At 51.9% G+C, this 17,981-nt stretch overlaps 36 non-coding genes across 36 annotated transcripts; 29 read left to right on the top strand and 7 right to left on the bottom strand.

Annotated features, from left to right (window-relative positions):
* Positions 1 to 236: 236 nt before the first annotated feature.
* Positions 237 to 310, top strand: Trnav-aac. The gene has a single exon. It is a non-coding gene; the product is annotated as a tRNA-Val (tRNA).
* A 754-nt stretch (positions 311 to 1,064) lies between these two features.
* Trnag-ucc lies at positions 1,065 to 1,136 on the bottom strand. Its single transcript has one exon. It is a non-coding gene; the product is annotated as a tRNA-Gly (tRNA).
* Positions 1,137 to 1,472: 336 nt separating this feature from the next.
* On the top strand, positions 1,473 to 1,543 carry Trnag-gcc. Its single transcript has one exon. It is a non-coding gene; the product is annotated as a tRNA-Gly (tRNA).
* Positions 1,544 to 1,841: 298 nt separating this feature from the next.
* Trnam-cau lies at positions 1,842 to 1,914 on the top strand. Its single transcript has one exon. It is a non-coding gene; the product is annotated as a tRNA-Met (tRNA).
* Positions 1,915 to 2,370: 456 nt separating this feature from the next.
* Trnae-uuc lies at positions 2,371 to 2,442 on the top strand. Its single transcript has one exon. It is a non-coding gene; the product is annotated as a tRNA-Glu (tRNA).
* Positions 2,443 to 2,698: 256 nt separating this feature from the next.
* Positions 2,699 to 2,772, top strand: Trnav-aac. Its single transcript has one exon. It is a non-coding gene; the product is annotated as a tRNA-Val (tRNA).
* A 754-nt stretch (positions 2,773 to 3,526) lies between these two features.
* On the bottom strand, positions 3,527 to 3,598 carry Trnag-ucc. The gene has a single exon. It is a non-coding gene; the product is annotated as a tRNA-Gly (tRNA).
* A 336-nt stretch (positions 3,599 to 3,934) lies between these two features.
* Positions 3,935 to 4,005, top strand: Trnag-gcc. Its single transcript has one exon. It is a non-coding gene; the product is annotated as a tRNA-Gly (tRNA).
* Positions 4,006 to 4,303: 298 nt separating this feature from the next.
* Positions 4,304 to 4,376, top strand: Trnam-cau. Its single transcript has one exon. It is a non-coding gene; the product is annotated as a tRNA-Met (tRNA).
* A 456-nt stretch (positions 4,377 to 4,832) lies between these two features.
* Positions 4,833 to 4,904, top strand: Trnae-uuc. Its single transcript has one exon. It is a non-coding gene; the product is annotated as a tRNA-Glu (tRNA).
* A 256-nt stretch (positions 4,905 to 5,160) lies between these two features.
* Trnav-aac lies at positions 5,161 to 5,234 on the top strand. The gene has a single exon. It is a non-coding gene; the product is annotated as a tRNA-Val (tRNA).
* A 754-nt stretch (positions 5,235 to 5,988) lies between these two features.
* Positions 5,989 to 6,060, bottom strand: Trnag-ucc. The gene has a single exon. It is a non-coding gene; the product is annotated as a tRNA-Gly (tRNA).
* Positions 6,061 to 6,396: 336 nt separating this feature from the next.
* Trnag-gcc lies at positions 6,397 to 6,467 on the top strand. The gene has a single exon. It is a non-coding gene; the product is annotated as a tRNA-Gly (tRNA).
* A 298-nt stretch (positions 6,468 to 6,765) lies between these two features.
* On the top strand, positions 6,766 to 6,838 carry Trnam-cau. The gene has a single exon. It is a non-coding gene; the product is annotated as a tRNA-Met (tRNA).
* A 456-nt stretch (positions 6,839 to 7,294) lies between these two features.
* Trnae-uuc lies at positions 7,295 to 7,366 on the top strand. The gene has a single exon. It is a non-coding gene; the product is annotated as a tRNA-Glu (tRNA).
* A 256-nt stretch (positions 7,367 to 7,622) lies between these two features.
* Positions 7,623 to 7,696, top strand: Trnav-aac. Its single transcript has one exon. It is a non-coding gene; the product is annotated as a tRNA-Val (tRNA).
* Positions 7,697 to 8,450: 754 nt separating this feature from the next.
* Positions 8,451 to 8,522, bottom strand: Trnag-ucc. Its single transcript has one exon. It is a non-coding gene; the product is annotated as a tRNA-Gly (tRNA).
* A 336-nt stretch (positions 8,523 to 8,858) lies between these two features.
* On the top strand, positions 8,859 to 8,929 carry Trnag-gcc. Its single transcript has one exon. It is a non-coding gene; the product is annotated as a tRNA-Gly (tRNA).
* Positions 8,930 to 9,227: 298 nt separating this feature from the next.
* Trnam-cau lies at positions 9,228 to 9,300 on the top strand. Its single transcript has one exon. It is a non-coding gene; the product is annotated as a tRNA-Met (tRNA).
* A 456-nt stretch (positions 9,301 to 9,756) lies between these two features.
* Trnae-uuc lies at positions 9,757 to 9,828 on the top strand. The gene has a single exon. It is a non-coding gene; the product is annotated as a tRNA-Glu (tRNA).
* Positions 9,829 to 10,084: 256 nt separating this feature from the next.
* Positions 10,085 to 10,158, top strand: Trnav-aac. The gene has a single exon. It is a non-coding gene; the product is annotated as a tRNA-Val (tRNA).
* Positions 10,159 to 10,913: 755 nt separating this feature from the next.
* Trnag-ucc lies at positions 10,914 to 10,985 on the bottom strand. Its single transcript has one exon. It is a non-coding gene; the product is annotated as a tRNA-Gly (tRNA).
* A 336-nt stretch (positions 10,986 to 11,321) lies between these two features.
* Positions 11,322 to 11,392, top strand: Trnag-gcc. The gene has a single exon. It is a non-coding gene; the product is annotated as a tRNA-Gly (tRNA).
* Positions 11,393 to 11,689: 297 nt separating this feature from the next.
* Positions 11,690 to 11,762, top strand: Trnam-cau. The gene has a single exon. It is a non-coding gene; the product is annotated as a tRNA-Met (tRNA).
* Positions 11,763 to 12,218: 456 nt separating this feature from the next.
* Trnae-uuc lies at positions 12,219 to 12,290 on the top strand. Its single transcript has one exon. It is a non-coding gene; the product is annotated as a tRNA-Glu (tRNA).
* A 256-nt stretch (positions 12,291 to 12,546) lies between these two features.
* Positions 12,547 to 12,620, top strand: Trnav-aac. The gene has a single exon. It is a non-coding gene; the product is annotated as a tRNA-Val (tRNA).
* A 755-nt stretch (positions 12,621 to 13,375) lies between these two features.
* On the bottom strand, positions 13,376 to 13,447 carry Trnag-ucc. The gene has a single exon. It is a non-coding gene; the product is annotated as a tRNA-Gly (tRNA).
* Positions 13,448 to 13,783: 336 nt separating this feature from the next.
* Positions 13,784 to 13,854, top strand: Trnag-gcc. The gene has a single exon. It is a non-coding gene; the product is annotated as a tRNA-Gly (tRNA).
* Positions 13,855 to 14,152: 298 nt separating this feature from the next.
* Positions 14,153 to 14,225, top strand: Trnam-cau. Its single transcript has one exon. It is a non-coding gene; the product is annotated as a tRNA-Met (tRNA).
* A 456-nt stretch (positions 14,226 to 14,681) lies between these two features.
* Positions 14,682 to 14,753, top strand: Trnae-uuc. Its single transcript has one exon. It is a non-coding gene; the product is annotated as a tRNA-Glu (tRNA).
* A 256-nt stretch (positions 14,754 to 15,009) lies between these two features.
* Trnav-aac lies at positions 15,010 to 15,083 on the top strand. Its single transcript has one exon. It is a non-coding gene; the product is annotated as a tRNA-Val (tRNA).
* Positions 15,084 to 15,836: 753 nt separating this feature from the next.
* On the bottom strand, positions 15,837 to 15,908 carry Trnag-ucc. The gene has a single exon. It is a non-coding gene; the product is annotated as a tRNA-Gly (tRNA).
* A 336-nt stretch (positions 15,909 to 16,244) lies between these two features.
* On the top strand, positions 16,245 to 16,315 carry Trnag-gcc. Its single transcript has one exon. It is a non-coding gene; the product is annotated as a tRNA-Gly (tRNA).
* A 298-nt stretch (positions 16,316 to 16,613) lies between these two features.
* Trnam-cau lies at positions 16,614 to 16,686 on the top strand. The gene has a single exon. It is a non-coding gene; the product is annotated as a tRNA-Met (tRNA).
* A 456-nt stretch (positions 16,687 to 17,142) lies between these two features.
* On the top strand, positions 17,143 to 17,214 carry Trnae-uuc. The gene has a single exon. It is a non-coding gene; the product is annotated as a tRNA-Glu (tRNA).
* A 256-nt stretch (positions 17,215 to 17,470) lies between these two features.
* Trnav-aac lies at positions 17,471 to 17,544 on the top strand. The gene has a single exon. It is a non-coding gene; the product is annotated as a tRNA-Val (tRNA).
* The last annotated feature ends 437 nt before the right edge of the window (positions 17,545 to 17,981 follow it).

The raw sequence follows: 17,981 nt of genomic DNA, 5'->3' as shown, positions 1-17,981 counted from the left end.
CACGACAAGTTTTGACCCTGCGAAAGGCTGTTTCACGTCCTCCTCGCATTATAGCTACTGGTTCATAAACGTCAGCTGAAAACAGTCGAGAGAAACGGGCACGCAATGAAATTACTACGAGCAGCGGAATAAAGGGAGAAGAGACGCTGGTCCACTGTTGGACTGCTACCATAGAAATGTTACATGGCAATACGCAGAGCAATTACCGCGAAGCGATGAAAGACTGTCTGCACCGAGGCCCGTTAGCTCAGTCGGTTAGAGCGTCGTGCTAACAACGGGAAGGTCGTGGGTTCGATCCCCCCACGGGCCACTACGATTTCACTCTTCCAAAAAGGCAACGCCGATTTCGGCGGGGAAGTATGGTAACAAAGAAATCGTCACATTGTGTGGGAGCTGATAGGGGACCAGAACGCGACTTGTCGGGACGCGCTAAAACACTTCACTGGTCACAGCACGGTGAACACACAGTTTCTCGTCCGATCACCGCTACTGCGCGAAGCTGGGCGTTGTCAGTGCTTGGGCGGGTGACCGCCTGCGAACACTGGGCACTGCCGACAGTTTCAGTTCGTATTTCTCTTTCCTCTTCGGTTTCGGAGCTGCAGCGCTATTCGGTCAAGGGCACTGGCGCCACGTTATGCCTTTCGGTATGCCAAGTCGCGCCGTGCGGCCACAGTGAAATGAAGGAGCGTGTTGTAAAATTTTCAACAAAGAAAAAAAAAAAAAAAAAAAAAGGAATGTACCAGTAATAAAACTGAATTTGTCTGACAGAACATGTGACATCAGACAATACATGATAACAGGCAGCAGGTATTTACTTGAGGCATAAGTAATGTGGTGGCCGCCTCGCCATACCTCTCTCAGTCGTTTCGCGTGCTTGTCCTCTTGATATAGGCCGATTGGAGAGCGTCAGCTCTCGCGTCAGCTGAGCAAAGTCGAGACAAGTCGAGACTCAAGGGGAATCGACGCACACACTATAGGGTGGCCTGCAGCGAGTAAGAGGGCGAAAGAAAGATTAATTTAAAGACGCGTGGCAAAAGTACTCATACGCAAAAGTAAAAGCCGGCTGCGGTGGCCGGGAATCGAACCCGGATCAACTGCTTGGAAGGCAACTATGCTGACCATTACACCACCACCGCACGGTTTCCGTCCGCGCACGCCGCGCTGTGTCTGCTTCCCGCCTGTCGGCGGCGGCTCAAGGTGGTCGTAGCTGTAGGCGCATTACGGGGTAGGCGAGCGCATCCAGACAGCGTCTCTACGCACATTTCGCGTCCTTTGGCAAGAGTCGTCGCGCACGTGCGCCGCAAGAGTACTTAGGCGATCGCGTTCGGGCGTCATTTTTAAGCAGTGCAGTGCAGTTCAGGATTCAGCGTGTGTAGCATTCTCTCGAGAGGATGCGACGGCGCTGGACGGCAGTCCCACTTTCCCCTCAGACGTCTGCCGCGGAAAGCACCAGGAAGCTGTGAACTAGCTGAGCATCGGTGGTTCAGTGGTAGAATGCTCGCCTGCCACGCGGGCGGCCCGGGTTCGATTCCCGGCCGATGCATCATTTTGTTTTTTCTCCGATAGTGGTGCTGCGTGTCTTTCGCACTCGAACTGCGTGAGCCATGAGAATGAACCGCGGGATATCCGTGTGGGAATAACCGAACATGCAGCGCGCACGACTGCTCGTTTGGACTGTTGTGCGCTATTGTACATACTGGCGTCGGCCTAGCATCGCAAGTTGCCTGTCGCGCCGGGAATGCACGTGTAGCAACAGAAAAAAAAAATGAGCCACGAAGTGCAGACTCTCTACCACCGGTATTTGGTACTTACCGAGATTCCAGAAGGCGTGGCGATCGCCTGCCTCGGTAGCGCAGTAGGCAGCGCGTAAGTCTCATAATCTTAAGGTCGTGAGTTCGATCCTCACCCGGGGCATTTAATTTACTTTCGTCCACAGCTAAATCGACGGCTCTGGGGTTTGCGAAGGAGCGGAACACTTTGTACTTTGTTATCCTCAAGGCTTCAACGACTCAGCGTGATAATGTTTACTTCCCGTTATTACTACTTGCAGTTCTTATGTAAAATTTTCAAGGAAAAAAGTACTAGTAATAAAACTGAATTTCGTACGATATAACGTGTAAAGTCCCACAATGTATGACCTGCTGTATGATGACAGGCAGCAGGTATTTACTTGCGAAATAAGTAAATAAATATTACTACTTACAGCTTTGCTTTTCCTCCTACCCCTGTAACAACGAGGCATAAAGCAATGGATTGTGACTTTTGCCATGCGCGCCTCGCCATGGGCGCGCGAAAAGATGCTCGCAAACAGGGAACGTGCGACACGGAAAGCGAGTGGACCGGGTGTAAACCCCGAAGAAAATGTGCGCGTCCGGTGTGGTCTAGTGGCTAGGATACCTGGCTTTCACCCAGGAGGCCCGGGTTCGATTCCCGGTACCGGAACGGAATTTTTCGGCAAAAGTCACGACAAGTTTTGACCCTGCGAAAGGCTGTTTCACGTCCTCCTCGCATTATAGCTACTGGTTCATAAACGTCAGCTGAAAACAGTCGAGAGAAACGGGCACGCAATGAAATTACTACGAGCAGCGGAATAAAGGGAGAAGAGACGCTGGTCCACTGTTGGACTGCTACCATAGAAATGTTACATGGCAATACGCAGAGCAATTACCGCGAAGCGATGAAAGACTGTCTGCACCGAGGCCCGTTAGCTCAGTCGGTTAGAGCGTCGTGCTAACAACGGGAAGGTCGTGGGTTCGATCCCCCCACGGGCCACTACGATTTCACTCTTCCAAAAAGGCAACGCCGATTTCGGCGGGGAAGTATGGTAACAAAGAAATCGTCACATTGTGTGGGAGCTGATAGGGGACCAGAACGCGACTTGTCGGGACGCGCTAAAACACTTCACTGGTCACAGCACGGTGAACACACAGTTTCTCGTCCGATCACCGCTACTGCGCGAAGCTGGGCGTTGTCAGTGCTTGGGCGGGTGACCGCCTGCGAACACTGGGCACTGCCGACAGTTTCAGTTCGTATTTCTCTTTCCTCTTCGGTTTCGGAGCTGCAGCGCTATTCGGTCAAGGGCACTGGCGCCACGTTATGCCTTTCGGTATGCCAAGTCGCGCCGTGCGGCCACAGTGAAATGAAGGAGCGTGTTGTAAAATTTTCAACAAAGAAAAAAAAAAAAAAAAAAAAAGGAATGTACCAGTAATAAAACTGAATTTGTCTGACAGAACATGTGACATCAGACAATACATGATAACAGGCAGCAGGTATTTACTTGAGGCATAAGTAATGTGGTGGCCGCCTCGCCATACCTCTCTCAGTCGTTTCGCGTGCTTGTCCTCTTGATATAGGCCGATTGGAGAGCGTCAGCTCTCGCGTCAGCTGAGCAAAGTCGAGACAAGTCGAGACTCAAGGGGAATCGACGCACACACTATAGGGTGGCCTGCAGCGAGTAAGAGGGCGAAAGAAAGATTAATTTAAAGACGCGTGGCAAAAGTACTCATACGCAAAAGTAAAAGCCGGCTGCGGTGGCCGGGAATCGAACCCGGATCAACTGCTTGGAAGGCAACTATGCTGACCATTACACCACCACCGCACGGTTTCCGTCCGCGCACGCCGCGCTGTGTCTGCTTCCCGCCTGTCGGCGGCGGCTCAAGGTGGTCGTAGCTGTAGGCGCATTACGGGGTAGGCGAGCGCATCCAGACAGCGTCTCTACGCACATTTCGCGTCCTTTGGCAAGAGTCGTCGCGCACGTGCGCCGCAAGAGTACTTAGGCGATCGCGTTCGGGCGTCATTTTTAAGCAGTGCAGTGCAGTTCAGGATTCAGCGTGTGTAGCATTCTCTCGAGAGGATGCGACGGCGCTGGACGGCAGTCCCACTTTCCCCTCAGACGTCTGCCGCGGAAAGCACCAGGAAGCTGTGAACTAGCTGAGCATCGGTGGTTCAGTGGTAGAATGCTCGCCTGCCACGCGGGCGGCCCGGGTTCGATTCCCGGCCGATGCATCATTTTGTTTTTTCTCCGATAGTGGTGCTGCGTGTCTTTCGCACTCGAACTGCGTGAGCCATGAGAATGAACCGCGGGATATCCGTGTGGGAATAACCGAACATGCAGCGCGCACGACTGCTCGTTTGGACTGTTGTGCGCTATTGTACATACTGGCGTCGGCCTAGCATCGCAAGTTGCCTGTCGCGCCGGGAATGCACGTGTAGCAACAGAAAAAAAAAATGAGCCACGAAGTGCAGACTCTCTACCACCGGTATTTGGTACTTACCGAGATTCCAGAAGGCGTGGCGATCGCCTGCCTCGGTAGCGCAGTAGGCAGCGCGTAAGTCTCATAATCTTAAGGTCGTGAGTTCGATCCTCACCCGGGGCATTTAATTTACTTTCGTCCACAGCTAAATCGACGGCTCTGGGGTTTGCGAAGGAGCGGAACACTTTGTACTTTGTTATCCTCAAGGCTTCAACGACTCAGCGTGATAATGTTTACTTCCCGTTATTACTACTTGCAGTTCTTATGTAAAATTTTCAAGGAAAAAAGTACTAGTAATAAAACTGAATTTCGTACGATATAACGTGTAAAGTCCCACAATGTATGACCTGCTGTATGATGACAGGCAGCAGGTATTTACTTGCGAAATAAGTAAATAAATATTACTACTTACAGCTTTGCTTTTCCTCCTACCCCTGTAACAACGAGGCATAAAGCAATGGATTGTGACTTTTGCCATGCGCGCCTCGCCATGGGCGCGCGAAAAGATGCTCGCAAACAGGGAACGTGCGACACGGAAAGCGAGTGGACCGGGTGTAAACCCCGAAGAAAATGTGCGCGTCCGGTGTGGTCTAGTGGCTAGGATACCTGGCTTTCACCCAGGAGGCCCGGGTTCGATTCCCGGTACCGGAACGGAATTTTTCGGCAAAAGTCACGACAAGTTTTGACCCTGCGAAAGGCTGTTTCACGTCCTCCTCGCATTATAGCTACTGGTTCATAAACGTCAGCTGAAAACAGTCGAGAGAAACGGGCACGCAATGAAATTACTACGAGCAGCGGAATAAAGGGAGAAGAGACGCTGGTCCACTGTTGGACTGCTACCATAGAAATGTTACATGGCAATACGCAGAGCAATTACCGCGAAGCGATGAAAGACTGTCTGCACCGAGGCCCGTTAGCTCAGTCGGTTAGAGCGTCGTGCTAACAACGGGAAGGTCGTGGGTTCGATCCCCCCACGGGCCACTACGATTTCACTCTTCCAAAAAGGCAACGCCGATTTCGGCGGGGAAGTATGGTAACAAAGAAATCGTCACATTGTGTGGGAGCTGATAGGGGACCAGAACGCGACTTGTCGGGACGCGCTAAAACACTTCACTGGTCACAGCACGGTGAACACACAGTTTCTCGTCCGATCACCGCTACTGCGCGAAGCTGGGCGTTGTCAGTGCTTGGGCGGGTGACCGCCTGCGAACACTGGGCACTGCCGACAGTTTCAGTTCGTATTTCTCTTTCCTCTTCGGTTTCGGAGCTGCAGCGCTATTCGGTCAAGGGCACTGGCGCCACGTTATGCCTTTCGGTATGCCAAGTCGCGCCGTGCGGCCACAGTGAAATGAAGGAGCGTGTTGTAAAATTTTCAACAAAGAAAAAAAAAAAAAAAAAAAAAGGAATGTACCAGTAATAAAACTGAATTTGTCTGACAGAACATGTGACATCAGACAATACATGATAACAGGCAGCAGGTATTTACTTGAGGCATAAGTAATGTGGTGGCCGCCTCGCCATACCTCTCTCAGTCGTTTCGCGTGCTTGTCCTCTTGATATAGGCCGATTGGAGAGCGTCAGCTCTCGCGTCAGCTGAGCAAAGTCGAGACAAGTCGAGACTCAAGGGGAATCGACGCACACACTATAGGGTGGCCTGCAGCGAGTAAGAGGGCGAAAGAAAGATTAATTTAAAGACGCGTGGCAAAAGTACTCATACGCAAAAGTAAAAGCCGGCTGCGGTGGCCGGGAATCGAACCCGGATCAACTGCTTGGAAGGCAACTATGCTGACCATTACACCACCACCGCACGGTTTCCGTCCGCGCACGCCGCGCTGTGTCTGCTTCCCGCCTGTCGGCGGCGGCTCAAGGTGGTCGTAGCTGTAGGCGCATTACGGGGTAGGCGAGCGCATCCAGACAGCGTCTCTACGCACATTTCGCGTCCTTTGGCAAGAGTCGTCGCGCACGTGCGCCGCAAGAGTACTTAGGCGATCGCGTTCGGGCGTCATTTTTAAGCAGTGCAGTGCAGTTCAGGATTCAGCGTGTGTAGCATTCTCTCGAGAGGATGCGACGGCGCTGGACGGCAGTCCCACTTTCCCCTCAGACGTCTGCCGCGGAAAGCACCAGGAAGCTGTGAACTAGCTGAGCATCGGTGGTTCAGTGGTAGAATGCTCGCCTGCCACGCGGGCGGCCCGGGTTCGATTCCCGGCCGATGCATCATTTTGTTTTTTCTCCGATAGTGGTGCTGCGTGTCTTTCGCACTCGAACTGCGTGAGCCATGAGAATGAACCGCGGGATATCCGTGTGGGAATAACCGAACATGCAGCGCGCACGACTGCTCGTTTGGACTGTTGTGCGCTATTGTACATACTGGCGTCGGCCTAGCATCGCAAGTTGCCTGTCGCGCCGGGAATGCACGTGTAGCAACAGAAAAAAAAAATGAGCCACGAAGTGCAGACTCTCTACCACCGGTATTTGGTACTTACCGAGATTCCAGAAGGCGTGGCGATCGCCTGCCTCGGTAGCGCAGTAGGCAGCGCGTAAGTCTCATAATCTTAAGGTCGTGAGTTCGATCCTCACCCGGGGCATTTAATTTACTTTCGTCCACAGCTAAATCGACGGCTCTGGGGTTTGCGAAGGAGCGGAACACTTTGTACTTTGTTATCCTCAAGGCTTCAACGACTCAGCGTGATAATGTTTACTTCCCGTTATTACTACTTGCAGTTCTTATGTAAAATTTTCAAGGAAAAAAGTACTAGTAATAAAACTGAATTTCGTACGATATAACGTGTAAAGTCCCACAATGTATGACCTGCTGTATGATGACAGGCAGCAGGTATTTACTTGCGAAATAAGTAAATAAATATTACTACTTACAGCTTTGCTTTTCCTCCTACCCCTGTAACAACGAGGCATAAAGCAATGGATTGTGACTTTTGCCATGCGCGCCTCGCCATGGGCGCGCGAAAAGATGCTCGCAAACAGGGAACGTGCGACACGGAAAGCGAGTGGACCGGGTGTAAACCCCGAAGAAAATGTGCGCGTCCGGTGTGGTCTAGTGGCTAGGATACCTGGCTTTCACCCAGGAGGCCCGGGTTCGATTCCCGGTACCGGAACGGAATTTTTCGGCAAAAGTCACGACAAGTTTTGACCCTGCGAAAGGCTGTTTCACGTCCTCCTCGCATTATAGCTACTGGTTCATAAACGTCAGCTGAAAACAGTCGAGAGAAACGGGCACGCAATGAAATTACTACGAGCAGCGGAATAAAGGGAGAAGAGACGCTGGTCCACTGTTGGACTGCTACCATAGAAATGTTACATGGCAATACGCAGAGCAATTACCGCGAAGCGATGAAAGACTGTCTGCACCGAGGCCCGTTAGCTCAGTCGGTTAGAGCGTCGTGCTAACAACGGGAAGGTCGTGGGTTCGATCCCCCCACGGGCCACTACGATTTCACTCTTCCAAAAAGGCAACGCCGATTTCGGCGGGGAAGTATGGTAACAAAGAAATCGTCACATTGTGTGGGAGCTGATAGGGGACCAGAACGCGACTTGTCGGGACGCGCTAAAACACTTCACTGGTCACAGCACGGTGAACACACAGTTTCTCGTCCGATCACCGCTACTGCGCGAAGCTGGGCGTTGTCAGTGCTTGGGCGGGTGACCGCCTGCGAACACTGGGCACTGCCGACAGTTTCAGTTCGTATTTCTCTTTCCTCTTCGGTTTCGGAGCTGCAGCGCTATTCGGTCAAGGGCACTGGCGCCACGTTATGCCTTTCGGTATGCCAAGTCGCGCCGTGCGGCCACAGTGAAATGAAGGAGCGTGTTGTAAAATTTTCAACAAAGAAAAAAAAAAAAAAAAAAAAAGGAATGTACCAGTAATAAAACTGAATTTGTCTGACAGAACATGTGACATCAGACAATACATGATAACAGGCAGCAGGTATTTACTTGAGGCATAAGTAATGTGGTGGCCGCCTCGCCATACCTCTCTCAGTCGTTTCGCGTGCTTGTCCTCTTGATATAGGCCGATTGGAGAGCGTCAGCTCTCGCGTCAGCTGAGCAAAGTCGAGACAAGTCGAGACTCAAGGGGAATCGACGCACACACTATAGGGTGGCCTGCAGCGAGTAAGAGGGCGAAAGAAAGATTAATTTAAAGACGCGTGGCAAAAGTACTCATACGCAAAAGTAAAAGCCGGCTGCGGTGGCCGGGAATCGAACCCGGATCAACTGCTTGGAAGGCAACTATGCTGACCATTACACCACCACCGCACGGTTTCCGTCCGCGCACGCCGCGCTGTGTCTGCTTCCCGCCTGTCGGCGGCGGCTCAAGGTGGTCGTAGCTGTAGGCGCATTACGGGGTAGGCGAGCGCATCCAGACAGCGTCTCTACGCACATTTCGCGTCCTTTGGCAAGAGTCGTCGCGCACGTGCGCCGCAAGAGTACTTAGGCGATCGCGTTCGGGCGTCATTTTTAAGCAGTGCAGTGCAGTTCAGGATTCAGCGTGTGTAGCATTCTCTCGAGAGGATGCGACGGCGCTGGACGGCAGTCCCACTTTCCCCTCAGACGTCTGCCGCGGAAAGCACCAGGAAGCTGTGAACTAGCTGAGCATCGGTGGTTCAGTGGTAGAATGCTCGCCTGCCACGCGGGCGGCCCGGGTTCGATTCCCGGCCGATGCATCATTTTGTTTTTTCTCCGATAGTGGTGCTGCGTGTCTTTCGCACTCGAACTGCGTGAGCCATGAGAATGAACCGCGGGATATCCGTGTGGGAATAACCGAACATGCAGCGCGCACGACTGCTCGTTTGGACTGTTGTGCGCTATTGTACATACTGGCGTCGGCCTAGCATCGCAAGTTGCCTGTCGCGCCGGGAATGCACGTGTAGCAACAGAAAAAAAAAATGAGCCACGAAGTGCAGACTCTCTACCACCGGTATTTGGTACTTACCGAGATTCCAGAAGGCGTGGCGATCGCCTGCCTCGGTAGCGCAGTAGGCAGCGCGTAAGTCTCATAATCTTAAGGTCGTGAGTTCGATCCTCACCCGGGGCATTTAATTTACTTTCGTCCACAGCTAAATCGACGGCTCTGGGGTTTGCGAAGGAGCGGAACACTTTGTACTTTGTTATCCTCAAGGCTTCAACGACTCAGCGTGATAATGTTTACTTCCCGTTATTACTACTTGCAGTTCTTATGTAAAATTTTCAAGGAAAAAAGTACTAGTAATAAAACTGAATTTCGTACGATATAACGTGTAAAGTCCCACAATGTATGACCTGCTGTATGATGACAGGCAGCAGGTATTTACTTGCGAAATAAGTAAATAAATATTACTACTTACAGCTTTGCTTTTCCTCCTACCCCTGTAACAACGAGGCATAAAGCAATGGATTGTGACTTTTGCCATGCGCGCCTCGCCATGGGCGCGCGAAAAGATGCTCGCAAACAGGGAACGTGCGACACGGAAAGCGAGTGGACCGGGTGTAAACCCCGAAGAAAATGTGCGCGTCCGGTGTGGTCTAGTGGCTAGGATACCTGGCTTTCACCCAGGAGGCCCGGGTTCGATTCCCGGTACCGGAACGGAATTTTTCGGCAAAAGTCACGACAAGTTTTGACCCTGCGAAAGGCTGTTTCACGTCCTCCTCGCATTATAGCTACTGGTTCATAAACGTCAGCTGAAAACAGTCGAGAGAAACGGGCACGCAATGAAATTACTACGAGCAGCGGAATAAAGGGAGAAGAGACGCTGGTCCACTGTTGGACTGCTACCATAGAAATGTTACATGGCAATACGCAGAGCAATTACCGCGAAGCGATGAAAGACTGTCTGCACCGAGGCCCGTTAGCTCAGTCGGTTAGAGCGTCGTGCTAACAACGGGAAGGTCGTGGGTTCGATCCCCCCACGGGCCACTACGATTTCACTCTTCCAAAAAGGCAACGCCGATTTCGGCGGGGAAGTATGGTAACAAAGAAATCGTCACATTGTGTGGGAGCTGATAGGGGACCAGAACGCGACTTGTCGGGACGCGCTAAAACACTTCACTGGTCACAGCACGGTGAACACACAGTTTCTCGTCCGATCACCGCTACTGCGCGAAGCTGGGCGTTGTCAGTGCTTGGGCGGGTGACCGCCTGCGAACACTGGGCACTGCCGACAGTTTCAGTTCGTATTTCTCTTTCCTCTTCGGTTTCGGAGCTGCAGCGCTATTCGGTCAAGGGCACTGGCGCCACGTTATGCCTTTCGGTATGCCAAGTCGCGCCGTGCGGCCACAGTGAAATGAAGGAGCGTGTTGTAAAATTTTCAACAAAGAAAAAAAAAAAAAAAAAAAAAAGGAATGTACCAGTAATAAAACTGAATTTGTCTGACAGAACATGTGACATCAGACAATACATGATAACAGGCAGCAGGTATTTACTTGAGGCATAAGTAATGTGGTGGCCGCCTCGCCATACCTCTCTCAGTCGTTTCGCGTGCTTGTCCTCTTGATATAGGCCGATTGGAGAGCGTCAGCTCTCGCGTCAGCTGAGCAAAGTCGAGACAAGTCGAGACTCAAGGGGAATCGACGCACACACTATAGGGTGGCCTGCAGCGAGTAAGAGGGCGAAAGAAAGATTAATTTAAAGACGCGTGGCAAAAGTACTCATACGCAAAAGTAAAAGCCGGCTGCGGTGGCCGGGAATCGAACCCGGATCAACTGCTTGGAAGGCAACTATGCTGACCATTACACCACCACCGCACGGTTTCCGTCCGCGCACGCCGCGCTGTGTCTGCTTCCCGCCTGTCGGCGGCGGCTCAAGGTGGTCGTAGCTGTAGGCGCATTACGGGGTAGGCGAGCGCATCCAGACAGCGTCTCTACGCACATTTCGCGTCCTTTGGCAAGAGTCGTCGCGCACGTGCGCCGCAAGAGTACTTAGGCGATCGCGTTCGGGCGTCATTTTTAAGCAGTGCAGTGCAGTTCAGGATTCAGCGTGTGTAGCATTCTCTCGAGAGGATGCGACGGCGCTGGACGGCAGTCCCACTTTCCCCTCAGACGTCTGCCGCGGAAAGCACCAGGAAGCTGTGAACTAGCTGAGCATCGGTGGTTCAGTGGTAGAATGCTCGCCTGCCACGCGGGCGGCCCGGGTTCGATTCCCGGCCGATGCATCATTTTGTTTTTTCTCCGATAGTGGTGCTGCGTGTCTTTCGCACTCGAACTGCGTGAGCCATGAGAATGAACCGCGGGATATCCGTGTGGGAATAACCGAACATGCAGCGCGCACGACTGCTCGTTTGGACTGTTGTGCGCTATTGTACATACTGGCGTCGGCCTAGCATCGCAAGTTGCCTGTCGCGCCGGGAATGCACGTGTAGCAACAGAAAAAAAAATGAGCCACGAAGTGCAGACTCTCTACCACCGGTATTTGGTACTTACCGAGATTCCAGAAGGCGTGGCGATCGCCTGCCTCGGTAGCGCAGTAGGCAGCGCGAAAGTCTCATAATCTTAAGGTCGTGAGTTCGATCCTCACCCGGGGCATTTAATTTACTTTCGTCCACAGCTAAATCGACGGCTCTGGGGTTTGCGAAGGAGCGGAACACTTTGTACTTTGTTATCCTCAAGGCTTCAACGACTCAGCGTGATAATGTTTACTTCCCGTTATTACTACTTGCAGTTCTTATGTAAAATTTTCAAGGAAAAAAGTACTAGTAATAAAACTGAATTTCGTACGATATAACGTGTAAAGTCCCACAATGTATGACCTGCTGTATGATGACAGGCAGCAGGTATTTACTTGCGAAATAAGTAAATAAATATTACTACTTACAGCTTTGCTTTTCCTCCTACCCCTGTAACAACGAGGCATAAAGCAATGGATTGTGACTTTTGCCATGCGCGCCTCGCCATGGGCGCGCGAAAAGATGCTCGCAAACAGGGAACGTGCGACACGGAAAGCGAGTGGACCGGGTGTAAACCCCGAAGAAAATGTGCGCGTCCGGTGTGGTCTAGTGGCTAGGATACCTGGCTTTCACCCAGGAGGCCCGGGTTCGATTCCCGGTACCGGAACGGAATTTTTCGGCAAAAGTCACGACAAGTTTTGACCCTGCGAAAGGCTGTTTCACGTCCTCCTCGCATTATAGCTACTGGTTCATAAACGTCAGCTGAAAACAGTCGAGAGAAACGGGCACGCAATGAAATTACTACGAGCAGCGGAATAAAGGGAGAAGAGACGCTGGTCCACTGTTGGACTGCTACCATAGAAATGTTACATGGCAATACGCAGAGCAATTACCGCGAAGCGATGAAAGACTGTCTGCACCGAGGCCCGTTAGCTCAGTCGGTTAGAGCGTCGTGCTAACAACGGGAAGGTCGTGGGTTCGATCCCCCCACGGGCCACTACGATTTCACTCTTCCAAAAAGGCAACGCCGATTTCGGCGGGGAAGTATGGTAACAAAGAAATCGTCACATTGTGTGGGAGCTGATAGGGGACCAGAACGCGACTTGTCGGGACGCGCTAAAACACTTCACTGGTCACAGCACGGTGAACACACAGTTTCTCGTCCGATCACCGCTACTGCGCGAAGCTGGGCGTTGTCAGTGCTTGGGCGGGTGACCGCCTGCGAACACTGGGCACTGCCGACAGTTTCAGTTCGTATTTCTCTTTCCTCTTCGGTTTCGGAGCTGCAGCGCTATTCGGTCAAGGGCACTGGCGCCACGTTATGCCTTTCGGTATGCCAAGTCGCGCCGTGCGGCCACAGTGAAATGAAGGAGCGTGTTGTAAAATTTTCAACAAAGAAAAAAAAAAAAAAAAAAAAAAGGAATGTACCAGTAATAAAACTGAATTTGTCTGACAGAACATGTGACATCAGACAATACATGATAACAGGCAGCAGGTATTTACTTGAGGCATAAGTAATGTGGTGGCCGCCTCGCCATACCTCTCTCAGTCGTTTCGCGTGCTTGTCCTCTTGATATAGGCCGATTGGAGAGCGTCAGCTCTCGCGTCAGCTGAGCAAAGTCGAGACAAGTCGAGACTCAAGGGGAATCGACGCACACACTATAGGGTGGCCTGCAGCGAGTAAGAGGGCGAAAGAAAGATTAATTTAAAGACGCGTGGCAAAAGTACTCATACGCAAAAGTAAAAGCCGGCTGCGGTGGCCGGGAATCGAACCCGGATCAACTGCTTGGAAGGCAACTATGCTGACCATTACACCACCACCGCACGGTTTCCGTCCGCGCACGCCGCGCTGTGTCTGCTTCCCGCCTGTCGGCGGCGGCTCAAGGTGGTCGTAGCTGTAGGCGCATTACGGGGTAGGCGAGCGCATCCAGACAGCGTCTCTACGCACATTTCGCGTCCTTTGGCAAGAGTCGTCGCGCACGTGCGCCGCAAGAGTACTTAGGCGATCGCGTTCGGGCGTCATTTTTAAGCAGTGCAGTGCAGTTCAGGATTCAGCGTGTGTAGCATTCTCTCGAGAGGATGCGACGGCGCTGGACGGCAGTCCCACTTTCCCCTCAGACGTCTGCCGCGGAAAGCACCAGGAAGCTGTGAACTAGCTGAGCATCGGTGGTTCAGTGGTAGAATGCTCGCCTGCCACGCGGGCGGCCCGGGTTCGATTCCCGGCCGATGCATCATTTTGTTTTTTCTCCGATAGTGGTGCTGCGTGTCTTTCGCACTCGAACTGCGTGAGCCATGAGAATGAACCGCGGGATATCCGTGTGGGAATAACCGAACATGCAGCGCGCACGACTGCTCGTTTGGACTGTTGTGCGCTATTGTACATACTGGCGTCGGCCTAGCATCGCAAGTTGCCTGTCGCGCCGGGAATGCACGTGTAGCAACAGAAAAAAAAAATGAGCCACGAAGTGCAGACTCTCTACCACCGGTATTTGGTACTTACCGAGATTCCAGAAGGCGTGGCGATCGCCTGCCTCGGTAGCGCAGTAGGCAGCGCGTAAGTCTCATAATCTTAAGGTCGTGAGTTCGATCCTCACCCGGGGCATTTAATTTACTTTCGTCCACAGCTAAATCGACGGCTCTGGGGTTTGCGAAGGAGCGGAACACTTTGTACTTTGTTATCCTCAAGGCTTCAACGACTCAGCGTGATAATGTTTACTTCCCGTTATTACTACTTGCAGTTCTTATGTAAAATTTTCAAGGAAAAAAGTACTAGTAATAAAACTGAATTTCGTACGATATAACGTGTAAAGTCCCACAATGTATGACCTGCTGTATGATGACAGGCAGCAGGTATTTACTTGCGAAATAAGTAAATAAATATTACTACTTACAGCTTTGCTTTTCCTCCTACCCCTGTAACAACGAGGCATAAAGCAATGGATTGTGACTTTTGCCATGCGCGCCTCGCCATAGGCGCGCGAAAAGATGCTCGCAAACAGGGAACGTGCGACACGGAAAGCGAGTGGACCGGGTGTAAACCCCGAAGAAAATGTGCGCGTCCGGTGTGGTCTAGTGGCTAGGATACCTGGCTTTCACCCAGGAGGCCCGGGTTCGATTCCCGGTACCGGAACGGAATTTTTCGGCAAAAGTCACGACAAGTTTTGACCCTGCGAAAGGCTGTTTCACGTCCTCCTCGCATTATAGCTACTGGTTCATAAACGTCAGCTGAAAACAGTCGAGAGAAACGGGCACGCAATGAAATTACTACGAGCAGCGGAATAAAGGGAGAAGAGACGCTGGTCCACTGTTGGACTGCTACCATAGAAATGTTACATGGCAATACGCAGAGCAATTACCGCGAAGCGATGAAAGACTGTCTGCACCGAGGCCCGTTAGCTCAGTCGGTTAGAGCGTCGTGCTAACAACGGGAAGGTCGTGGGTTCGATCCCCCCACGGGCCACTACGATTTCACTCTTCCAAAAAGGCAACGCCGATTTCGGCGGGGAAGTATGGTAACAAAGAAATCGTCACATTGTGTGGGAGCTGATAGGGGACCAGAACGCGACTTGTCGGGACGCGCTAAAACACTTCACTGGTCACAGCACGGTGAACACACAGTTTCTCGTCCGATCACCGCTACTGCGCGAAGCTGGGCGTTGTCAGTGCTTGGGCGGGTGACCGCCTGCGAACACTGGGCACTGCCGACAGTTTCAGTTCGTATTTCTCTTTCCTCTTCGGTTTCGGAGCTGCAGCGCTATTCGGTCAAGGGCACTGGCGCCACGTTATGCCTTTCGGTATGCCAAGTCGCGCCGTGCGGCCACAGTGAAATGAAGGAGCGTGTTGTAAAATTTTCAACAAAGAAAAAAAAAAAAAAAAAAAAGGAATGTACCAGTAATAAAACTGAATTTGTCTGACAGAACATGTGACATCAGACAATACATGATAACAGGCAGCAGGTATTTACTTGAGGCATAAGTAATGTGGTGGCCGCCTCGCCATACCTCTCTCAGTCGTTTCGCGTGCTTGTCCTCTTGATATAGGCCGATTGGAGAGCGTCAGCTCTCGCGTCAGCTGAGCAAAGTCGAGACAAGTCGAGACTCAAGGGGAATCGACGCACACACTATAGGGTGGCCTGCAGCGAGTAAGAGGGCGAAAGAAAGATTAATTTAAAGACGCGTGGCAAAAGTACTCATACGCAAAAGTAAAAGCCGGCTGCGGTGGCCGGGAATCGAACCCGGATCAACTGCTTGGAAGGCAACTATGCTGACCATTACACCACCACCGCACGGTTTCCGTCCGCGCACGCCGCGCTGTGTCTGCTTCCCGCCTGTCGGCGGCGGCTCAAGGTGGTCGTAGCTGTAGGCGCATTACGGGGTAGGCGAGCGCATCCAGACAGCGTCTCTACGCACATTTCGCGTCCTTTGGCAAGAGTCGTCGCGCACGTGCGCCGCAAGAGTACTTAGGCGATCGCGTTCGGGCGTCATTTTTAAGCAGTGCAGTGCAGTTCAGGATTCAGCGTGTGTAGCATTCTCTCGAGAGGATGCGACGGCGCTGGACGGCAGTCCCACTTTCCCCTCAGACGTCTGCCGCGGAAAGCACCAGGAAGCTGTGAACTAGCTGAGCATCGGTGGTTCAGTGGTAGAATGCTCGCCTGCCACGCGGGCGGCCCGGGTTCGATTCCCGGCCGATGCATCATTTTGTTTTTTCTCCGATAGTGGTGCTGCGTGTCTTTCGCACTCGAACTGCGTGAGCCATGAGAATGAACCGCGGGATATCCGTGTGGGAATAACCGAACATGCAGCGCGCACGACTGCTCGTTTGGACTGTTGTGCGCTATTGTACATACTGGCGTCGGCCTAGCATCGCAAGTTGCCTGTCGCGCCGGGAATGCACGTGTAGCAACAGAAAAAAAAAATGAGCCACGAAGTGCAGACTCTCTACCACCGGTATTTGGTACTTACCGAGATTCCAGAAGGCGTGGCGATCGCCTGCCTCGGTAGCGCAGTAGGCAGCGCGTAAGTCTCATAATCTTAAGGTCGTGAGTTCGATCCTCACCCGGGGCATTTAATTTACTTTCGTCCACAGCTAAATCGACGGCTCTGGGGTTTGCGAAGGAGCGGAACACTTTGTACTTTGTTATCCTCAAGGCTTCAACGACTCAGCGTGATAATGTTTACTTCCCGTTATTACTACTTGCAGTTCTTATGTAAAATTTTCAAGGAAAAAAGTACTAGTAATAAAACTGAATTTCGTACGATATAACGTGTAAAGTCCCACAATGTATGACCTGCTGTATGATGACAGGCAGCAGGTATTTACTTGCGAAATAAGTAAATAAATATTACTACTTACAGCTTTGCTTTTCCTCCTACCCCTGTAACAACGAGGCATAAAGCAATGGATTGTGACTTTTGCCATGCGCGCCTCGCCATGGGCGCGCGAAAAGATGCTCGCAAACAGGGAACGTGCGACACGGAAAGCGAGTGGACCGGGTGTAAACCCCGAAGAAAATGTGCGCGTCCGGTGTGGTCTAGTGGCTAGGATACCTGGCTTTCACCCAGGAGGCCCGGGTTCGATTCCCGGTACCGGAACGGAATTTTTCGGCAAAAGTCACGACAAGTTTTGACCCTGCGAAAGGCTGTTTCACGTCCTCCTCGCATTATAGCTACTGGTTCATAAACGTCAGCTGAAAACAGTCGAGAGAAACGGGCACGCAATGAAATTACTACGAGCAGCGGAATAAAGGGAGAAGAGACGCTGGTCCACTGTTGGACTGCTACCATAGAAATGTTACATGGCAATACGCAGAGCAATTACCGCGAAGCGATGAAAGACTGTCTGCACCGAGGCCCGTTAGCTCAGTCGGTTAGAGCGTCGTGCTAACAACGGGAAGGTCGTGGGTTCGATCCCCCCACGGGCCACTACGATTTCACTCTTCCAAAAAGGCAACGCCGATTTCGGCGGGGAAGTATGGTAACAAAGAAATCGTCACATTGTGTGGGAGCTGATAGGGGACCAGAACGCGACTTGTCGGGACGCGCTAAAACACTTCACTGGTCACAGCACGGTGAACACACAGTTTCTCGTCCGATCACCGCTACTGCGCGAAGCTGGGCGTTGTCAGTGCTTGGGCGGGTGACCGCCTGCGAACACTGGGCACTGCCGACAGTTTCAGTTCGTATTTCTCTTTCCTCTTCGGTTTCGGAGCTGCAGCGCTATTCGGTCAAGGGCACTGGCGCCACGTTATGCCTTTCGGTATGCCAAGTCGCGCCGTGCGGCCACAGTGAAATGAAGGAGCGTGTTGTAAAATTTTCAACAAAGAAAAAAAAAAAAAAAAAAAAAAGGAATGTACCAGTAA

Source organism: Schistocerca piceifrons, unplaced genomic scaffold, assembly GCF_021461385.2.
Source record: "Schistocerca piceifrons isolate TAMUIC-IGC-003096 unplaced genomic scaffold, iqSchPice1.1 HiC_scaffold_616, whole genome shotgun sequence".
Lineage (NCBI taxonomy): Eukaryota > Metazoa > Arthropoda > Insecta > Orthoptera > Acrididae > Schistocerca > Schistocerca piceifrons.
The sequence above is the reverse complement of the archived record's forward strand: the minus strand, read 5'-3'. Positions and strand labels throughout refer to the sequence as shown.